We start from the raw sequence: 8,992 nt of genomic DNA, 5'->3' as shown, positions 1-8,992 counted from the left end.
TGTCACCACACCCCTCCCTGCATCATCAAGTGACTGAATGCCCACTATGATGTGTAGACCCTGCCCCATTGGTCTCCTGAGTGAATGCCCACTGTGACACCTGTAGGCCCTGCCCCATTGGTCTTCCTGAGTGGGCCACACCCCACAGGGAAATGGTCCTAGTGTCTAGGTTTAAAAATGACCATGGAAAATAGCAGTCATATTAGTCCCTGTTGGGATAACACATAGGTTTATTTTCAGTTGGCCAAGATTGGTCAAAGGGTCAAGATAGAAGCTGGGGTTTGGGACCTTGGACGTTGTGTGTGAAGCACGAATTGGGAAATGGAGTCAGTGTCTCACTGTATATTTTTTTAAATCTCTTTCCTTTTTTCATTTTCTTTATAAGTTAACATACAATAATTGTACATGTTGTGGTGATATAATTTTTCCATATATGAACATAATGTGTAATGATGAAAGAAGGATAGTTACTAAAAAATATTAAGAATAAAAAAATCTATTGTTTCCAACTTCAAACAAAAAAAATCACTCAACAAATATTTATTGAGCACCTACTATGGACCAGGCACAGCTCGAAGGACAGCAGAGACCAGAACAGACAAAACTATCTTCCCTCAGGAGCTGACATTCTACTGGAAAGAGGCAAAAAATAATGTTACAGGTAAAATATGTATTAACTTGACCCATAGGAAATTGCCTTTTTTTTTTTAAGGTCAAAGTTGGCTGAATGTAGGCAATTTTAAGTTGCTCAACCTAATAATATGTTAATTTCATAAGTGCTATGAGGAAAATAACAGAAGAGCTGGAGGGCAGGTAGGCTAAGGAGACAGAAATTTTAGATAGGTAGCCAGGGAAGGCCTCCTCACAAAGGTTAAGTAAAGTCCTGAGAGACACGAGGCCGAGAGCCATGAGTGAGCTGGGAGAGGACCACGGCAGGCAGAGGAGAAGCCAGTGCGAAGGCCCTGGGACAGGGTGAGTCCAGGAGGAGCTTGAGCCAAACGGAGGAGGGACGAGTAGGGTCAGATTGTGTAGGGCGTTGTAGGTCTGGCTTTTACTCGAATTGAGATTGAAATCCACTAGAGGGCCACGTGACTAGACACACACTTCAGAAGGATCACTCTATGGTCTTTAGAACAGTCTGGAGGGACAAGGGTGAGAACAGAGAGCTGTTACCGAACTCCTGTCAAGTTCGCCCTCCCGAGCACTGCAAAACAAACTGTGGCACATGGTGTGACGAAGGAAAGTAAAGCTTTACTGAAATTCTAGAAGTAAGGAGAGTGGACGGCTCATGCTAGAAAGGTCCAATTTCCCTGAGGAATGTCCTGCATCCATTTTTTTTTTTTTTGAGAGATTTTTTTTGCTATAAGGTTGCTGGAAAGACAGAGAGAGACAGAGACAGAAAGTGAGAAATCACACCTTCTCTGTTCTCCTCTCGGGATTTTGAGCAATCCCACAAATCTTAAGCCACCAGGTTCAAGACTCGAATCATGATCAACTACATGGGAGTCCAGCAACATAATCATTAATGCTATCGACTAGTCCTTCCACATGCATTTTTAAGGGCAAAATTAAGGGTAGGACAGTTCAGTGATTGGTTCAAGAGGGCATGATCATGTTGTGGGCCTTCTTGAGTGGCCTTAGATAATCGAAAGTCTACCCTGGAAAGAGGCAACCATCCTGTTTCTGGCACCATTTAGCCTGTAGTCATTGTGCTGCCAGCCATCAGTTTCCTTCCTACAAAGCATCTTAAGTATTGTTAAAACCTTATCTTTCCTTTAAGTGTGAGTTTTAGGAGTTTTATGGTCCTCATTCATGGCCACTGTTGCTTAAGGCCTTATATTGAGCCATTACAATGTAAATGAACCTTGTATTCCAAGCCGCTTAGAAAAGACATCTTACTTTTAGTTTAGCCCTTGTTAATTTCCAGTTCAGGAAAGTCTTATTTTTTTCTTCAACAGAAGGAAAAATTGAGGCCCCTTCTCTTTTTAGGGGGTTCCTGTTTGGTTTCAAAAGGAGTTAGGGGTCCATGGCAGTAACCCATCTGAGAAAAGATCATAAATTGGACCAGGATGGAAAGAGGGATTAGACTCTCTATTTTGAAGGAAGAGCTGCTGTGTTAGTGTAGGAAGACAAGGCAGGGGATCAGGGACCTATCCCTGGAGGAGGAGGAACCAGAGGCAGGAGACATGCCACAGAGCATAGGCTCCTAAATGCCATGGGGAAGAAGTTGTTTCCAGGAGGAGAAAGTGGGCTGCTGATAGGTCAAGTTAGGCAAGGACTAGGAACTGAATTGAATTGAATTGAATTCTGTGAGAAAGATCCTAGAGAGAGGGAAACTGTGATGGTGCAGGGGAGAGAAAGAGAGAGAGCAGAGCTGCTAGTGTCATGTCCTAGGGTGTGAACCTGGTCACAGGAGGAAGGACTGACTAGCCTTGGCTAGGAAGACACCCTTACTGGACCATAACAAGGAAAGACAAGCAAGTGGTCCTGATTCAGGAAAGTGAGTTATTGTCACAGCGGGAGGATATGGAATTTTCTCCTCTGATGACTTCTGTTTTCTCGGTGTAGTAGGAAACAAGATGGCCGACTGTGAATGAGGATGGGGAGGGAGGAAAAGTGTGAGCTAATTGTCTAGGACATTGGAAGGGTAGGTGGATTTTATAGAAAGATTCATTGTATAGACAATATAAAGAAATAGATATCTTAGAATAGAACCTTGCAATCCTAAGATGCACACATAAAAAACAATATGGAGGGGCCGGCAGGTGGTGTGGTGGTTAAGGGCGCTGGACTCCCATATGGCCAAACAGGGTTCGAGTCCCAGAACTGACAACTTGCTTTCTCTCTCTCTCATTCTGTCCCTCTCTGGTCAAATGAAAATAATTAAATAAAGTTAAATAAAATAATTTTTTTTTAAAAAAGAAAATGATGTGGAAAGAGATACTAAACCATCAAAAGTAGTTATCTTTGGGTGGTGAGATTAAAAGGCACTTCGGGCCCATGAAATCTGGTCCAACTGGGAAGGGGGCCTTGGTGGTACAACAGCCTCATGGGGGCTCAAAGTCATCATGCTGAGGGCCTCAGGAAGGGTGCTGAGTTTGATTTGGGCCCAAGCAGTGACTCAGGCCCCAGTCCTGGGGTGACCAAGAGGAGGGAGCTTCAGGCTTTCTTCCAATCAGTGGGGTATGCAGCCTGGAAGTCTCCTTTAGGCCACCTGCAGTTATGCTGTCCAGAAATCAGTCCAGCCCAGCCAAGACAGTGACCTGCCCGCTTCCACACTGCTCAAAGACTACCAGAACATCCCTACAACTGAGAAGGCTGATGATGTTGTGAAAAGATTCTTGTTTCTGGAAATGGCCAACCAGAAGGAGAAGCTAAAAACCCATCAAGAACAGCTGATGAACAAGGTGGTGGCAAACGCTGGGACACCAGCCCCCTGGAGGCTCGAATTGTTGCCTTGATCATCAAGATCAGCAATTATGAAAAAGATGCAGAAACACTGAAAGGACGAGGCCCACAAATGCTGCCAATGAGTATCAACCAGAGGAAAAAGATGCTCAGACACCTCCATAATACCAGCTATGATGGTTTTGAGAAGACGTGCAGGAGCTGGGATTGAGTACACCTTCCCCCCTACCAAACAGCCCACTGCTGCTTCCTGACTAACAAGGCTCTGTACATTCAGTTTTCCAGGAGGTTCCAAAACTGAAGCAGCAACCACATGCCTTAAAAGCTGCAGCAGCAGTAGCCACAAAACAAAGCTGGAGGAATCCAGGGAGCTCTTCTAAAGCCCAACCACGGCACTCGAAACCAATAAATTCTGTTAAAATGGAAAAAAAGGTACTTCCATTTTCCACTTCATATAACAGTTCACCATTTTCAATTTTTAAGTTTAATACTTTTGTAAATCAGAAAAGCATCAGAAGAAGACATTTCCATTGCACAATTAGAGCGGTTAAAGAAAAATCCAAGCTGAGTTCAATTTAATAGTTTAATTCAGCAAGAGATAGTTCTAAAACAAAGCAGTATTCCTGACCCAAACAGGTTCGAAACCTCCACCCAGCCACCCGTGCAGCCTAGAGTATAGTCAGAGATGGGACATACAAACCAACAGAGACCTGACCCAACCCAAATCTTTGCAGTTGGCATTTGCCTTATATGGTCATGGTCCGATCAGTTGGCAGTCTGTGATTGGCTAAAGCTCGGTTGCTACGATTGGCTGGAGCTCAGTTGCTAGGTTACCAGGATACCTCTTAGATTTAGGTTATAATGCTGGTACATCCAAGTCAGGTTGCCATTCAGTATCTACAGAGGCTGCTTTGGGCCAGGTTTATCACTCAAGTACAACGACCTGCTTAGGCCACTTTAGTTCAGTTTACCAAGGCTCTGGAGATGAGATGGAATGAGGCCCTGCTAATAACATCCTCTTCTCCTGGATTACATGTTATCCACTCTTTCTAAGCAGAGGTGCAGCTCCTCCTGGATCTTGTATCCCACTCCCTCCAATCTCTACTCCCCTGACTTTCCCAAGGCCAAGGCCGCCTCTATTGGCCCATCTCCTTCTCGCCCTTTCTTCTAGATTCTTCATAGCTGGGCCGTGGTTTCTCCTCTGTAGCAAAGTTGGGTTAATTTGAAGGGTAGTCCACATTGCACAAACTATGTTGTCTCATTGCTTGGCCTGGTCCAGTGAGTGATTAGATTTTTCTGGACCAAACCAAGAGGTCACTGCAACTGGGGCAACTTCCTGCCAGGAAGCTGGGGTCTAGATGACCTGGATCATGCCACTAAGGGGGCTTGGAACCATGGACAAATCACTTGCTTCGTCTCAGTTTCTGTTCTATGAACTGTGAAATGGGAAATATTTGATCTTCCTATCTCCTAGCTTTGTTAGGAAGCGAGCTCAAAAATAGATACCCTCCCCCCCAAAAAAAAAAGGCATTTTAAATAAAAAAGGGATTGGGATGTCCAACAGAAATTTATGTGAAATCATTGGTTTGTTTTATTGTGGACAGCAGCTACAAATAGCCAATTGGGAGGGGGGAGGCAATTCCCCAGATCTCACTGCTTGTGTGGTTTAGTCAGTACAGGCTGGGTTGTGCTATGATAACAACAAACCACAAGAACTGAGTGACTTCGAACAACAAAGTATTATGTCTCACTCACGTTGCTGCCTATCTCAGATCTGCTGGGATAGCTTTGTGTTCCTTCCCTTCAGAACTGGAGCTGACAGGGCAGCCCCCAGCCTATACCCTCAAAGGAAGCTTTGGCAGAAAGACAGCTCTGGGGAATCTCATGTTGGAAATTAAAAGCTCTAGCTCAGAAGCTCTTTCTGTACCAAATTATTGACCAGAACTAAAAACAAAACTCCACTCAACCAGGTAGTGCTGTCTGCTGGGAAACGGGAAATAGGAAAATTGGGACAAACATCACAAATCATTGGCACAAGAATCTATCTTGGAAGAGGAGTAAGGTTCTTATTTGTCCCCCTTTACAATGTATGTGGGCAAAATGAAAAAAAAAATAGTATATTCTGGCTGTGAAAACTTTGGGAAATATTGGCGAATACATAGAAGAAAATAACTCCAACAAACAAACAAATGAACAAACAAGCCCTGCCATACAATATTTTATTGTGTTTCTTTCCTGTCTCTTTTTAAAATTGCATAGATGTACATTTTTAAAATAACAGCTTTAGGGACTAGCAGATGGAGTAATGGTTGCATTGCTGGACTCCCACATAGTTGACCATAGTTCGAGTCCTGGACCTGGTGGCTTAAAACTCACACGGTGTGTGTGTGCATGCATGCCCAAGATCCTGAAAGAGAATGGAGAAGAGATTGTGGCATGGCCATCCCCCTAGGAGACGACTTCTCACTTTCTGTCTCTCTGTCTCTCTCTATCTCTCCAGTGAGCGCACGTACCGTATAGCAAAAATCTCTCCAAAAAAAAAAAAAAAAAATTTTGGGAAAAAAAAATTAAAAAAAAAAAAAACTTTAGGAAGATAAAATTCAGCCTTTTATTTATTTTATTTATTTTTAACTCAGAACCGTAGTATTACTTATTAAATATATTATAGGAATGTGCTTTTAATCAGTCTTTTTCTTGTTTTTTTTTTTTCAACAAAATGATGCAAAGTATATAAAAAATTTAAAAAAATGAAAAGGTACACCAAACACCATTTTGAAAAAAGCTGGTATTGTAGAGACAAAAAGAAAAAAAAAAGCTGGTATACAGAGACAAAAAGGAATAATCCATTCTGACAACATGCCAAGAAGGAATAACTATGATGTCCCTAAACGACACAGACTAGAAAAATTCACCCTCTTAGGTGTGCAGCTTTGTGGATTTTGGTCCGTTCACAGAGTTGTACCACACTCACTGCTATCTGATTTCAGACTGTTTCCATCCCAGCCATCTGGAAACATCAATCCAGAAAGAGACCCCATTAGTCGTCATTCCTCACCCTAGCTCCCCACCACCACCACCCAGCAACCACTTTCTGTCTCTCTGGACACTTCATACACCTGGAATTGTACCATATGCGGTCTTTTCGGGCTGGCTTCTTGTGCTTAGCATACTGTTTCCTAGGCTCGTCCCTGTGGTAGTGTGTATGTGTGTATGTTTTAAAAAACACATTGAGATCAGACTGAACATGAGTTGTCCTGTTTCCTCCATTTAAACATGTTCCCTCATCGTTACTTCTTGTGTGATGAAGTTTTTTTAAACAATTATGTACAACAGTCCATCAGATCTGTGTGCAAACATGTTGGGTTTTGCCTCTATTTTTGCCTTTCAGGTTTCCAGTTTTTTTGACCATTCTGAGCAAAACATCTCTGAGTATCTCTACATGAGTTATTGATTCAATGCATGCATCCCATGCATCCTTAAATAAAAATCTTTGCAACATTTCCCTTTCTTCCTTCCTGGCAGGAAGCTGCCTAGAGATAGACTTAACTGGGTGGACAAAAAGAAACATGCTAAGGTTTTTGAGTCCTACTGCAACTGCTTTTCTAGAAAGGCTAACCCAATGAGCAGTCTGACTATGGCTTTACTATGCCCTCTGATGTCAACTCACTCCATGTGAAACCGAACTAATGATGGCCCAGGAGGCTGTGCAAAAAGTGGGCCTGTTCCGTCCCTCATTGCCCCTTCTCTCTGCCCCACCAGCTCTCTCTGCCCCACCAGCTCTCTCTGCGTTAGCCACGTTAGATTCTTTTTCCTTGCATACACCAGACCCACGCCCCGGCAGGGAGGCCAACAGGCCCGTGTGTAGGCTGTTCCCTGTGCCAGGAACACCCTTCCCTGGTCCTGTTCAGCTCACCCACCTCCTTCAAGACTCTGTTTACACTTTCTCACCAAAGCTCTCCCATTAAAAACTTCACACACACCCCCATTCCCGATCTCCTTGCCCAGCTCTATTTTTGTTTTTTTCTCCATAGCGCTTATCACATTTTAATATGCTGCATCACTTATTCACATACTGTATTATCTCAACCTGCTAAAATTAATCATGAGCCTGGCCCAGTGCCTGGTACAGATAGGTGCATGATAAATACATGTCTCAAGTCGATGGCTCGCACTGGGAGCTGCTCTCAGACAACCAGGGCCTCCGTCTCCCACCCACTCCAACCTGCTCTCCCACACTTCGGTGGGAAGCCCTGGTCTTCTTACAAGTCGTCAGCAGCTGTTCTTTCTTGACTCAGCTCTGGAACAAACTGGTAAGGAGCTGCCTTGAGGACTGTGTGCTCTGCCCTGTAGAGAAGACTAGAAGAAGCTGACCCTGAGAGAAAAGCCTGCTGGTGACTGGGGAGGACAAAGGTTTGTTTCTGGTAGGAGTGCAAACCTTCCCAGGGCTCATGTAGAGCAGAGCCCACCAGGAATCCCCAGGGCCCCGCCCAGCTTCCAGCCCTGATTACCCATTGAGCAGGACCCTGTGTATGTGGGCCAGACCTCCCAGGGAGCTGGCTCCTCATGCCCAAACATGGAGAGCAGGCTACACTGCAACGTAGGCAAGGAGGTAGGAGAGGAAGAACCCACAGGAAGCAGGGAAATCCCTTCTCTGGCTGAGTCTGGCAACGCAGCAGGAAGCCAGCCCCTCGGGAGTCTCCCAAGGAGGTTGAATCTTTCATGTGGGACATTTCTGGCCAGGCTTCTCGGGTTTGCAGTGCAGGCATTGGATCAAAATTCCCAGATACACTTTGAGATGTGGACACACTCAAATCAAGAAGACCATGTTACCAGGGCCAGCAGGCAGCATAGTGGTTAAGACACCATGGACTCCCACATGGCTGACTGTGGTTTGAGTCTCGAACCTGGTGGCTTGAAAATCACACTGGGCACATGAGCATGCATTCCCCAAATCTTAGGAGGAGAGTGGAGAAGGGATTGTGTGACCATCCCCCTTCGGGAGGTGACTTCTCATTTTCCTTCTGTCTCTTTCTGTTTCTCTCTGGTGAGCCACATGTCCTATGCCAAAAACTTTTTAAAAAGTTACAAAGAAAAAAAAAAGAAGAAGAATAGCACATTACCAGGCCAGCGGCCCCCTGATCCCCCCTCAGACAAGTCCACCTTACCACACCTATGTTCTATCCTGAAATCGAGCAGCAGAGGTTTTTTAGCCTGGGTTTGAACTTCACATAAATGCAAACATACAAGGCTGGCCCTATATCATAGTGGTTATGGAAACTGGATTCCACATTACGGACTATGGTTCGAATCCCAGCCCTTGCAGTTCGAAAACCATGTCAGGCATGTGTACGTGTTTGCCCCAGATCCCAACAAGATGGAGAAATGAAGGGATTGTAGCATGACCACACCCCATTAGGGGATTGCTTGTTCTCTCTCTCTCTCTCTCTCTCTGCCTTTCTGTCTCTGATGAGCACACATGCACTCTGACAAAAATAAATGGCTGCAGGGGACCAGCAGTTGGCGTAATGGCTATGTTGCTGAACTCCCATGTGGTCGACCGTGGTTCGAGGCCCAGACCCCGGGG

The 8,992-nt window shown here is 44.7% G+C and overlaps 1 pseudogene; it reads left to right on the top strand.

Annotated features, from left to right (window-relative positions):
* The first annotated feature begins 3,068 nt into the window (after positions 1-3,068).
* The window catches only part of LOC114006934 (28S ribosomal protein S15, mitochondrial pseudogene), a 41,933-nt pseudogene continuing 36,009 nt past the window's right edge, over positions 3,069-8,992 (top strand).

This window comes from Tupaia chinensis, unplaced genomic scaffold (genome assembly GCF_000334495.1).
Source record: "Tupaia chinensis unplaced genomic scaffold, TupChi_1.0 Scaffold000101_1, whole genome shotgun sequence".
Lineage (NCBI taxonomy): Eukaryota > Metazoa > Chordata > Mammalia > Scandentia > Tupaiidae > Tupaia > Tupaia belangeri.
Note: the sequence above shows the minus strand (reverse complement) of the source record. Positions and strands in the feature narration are given on the sequence as shown.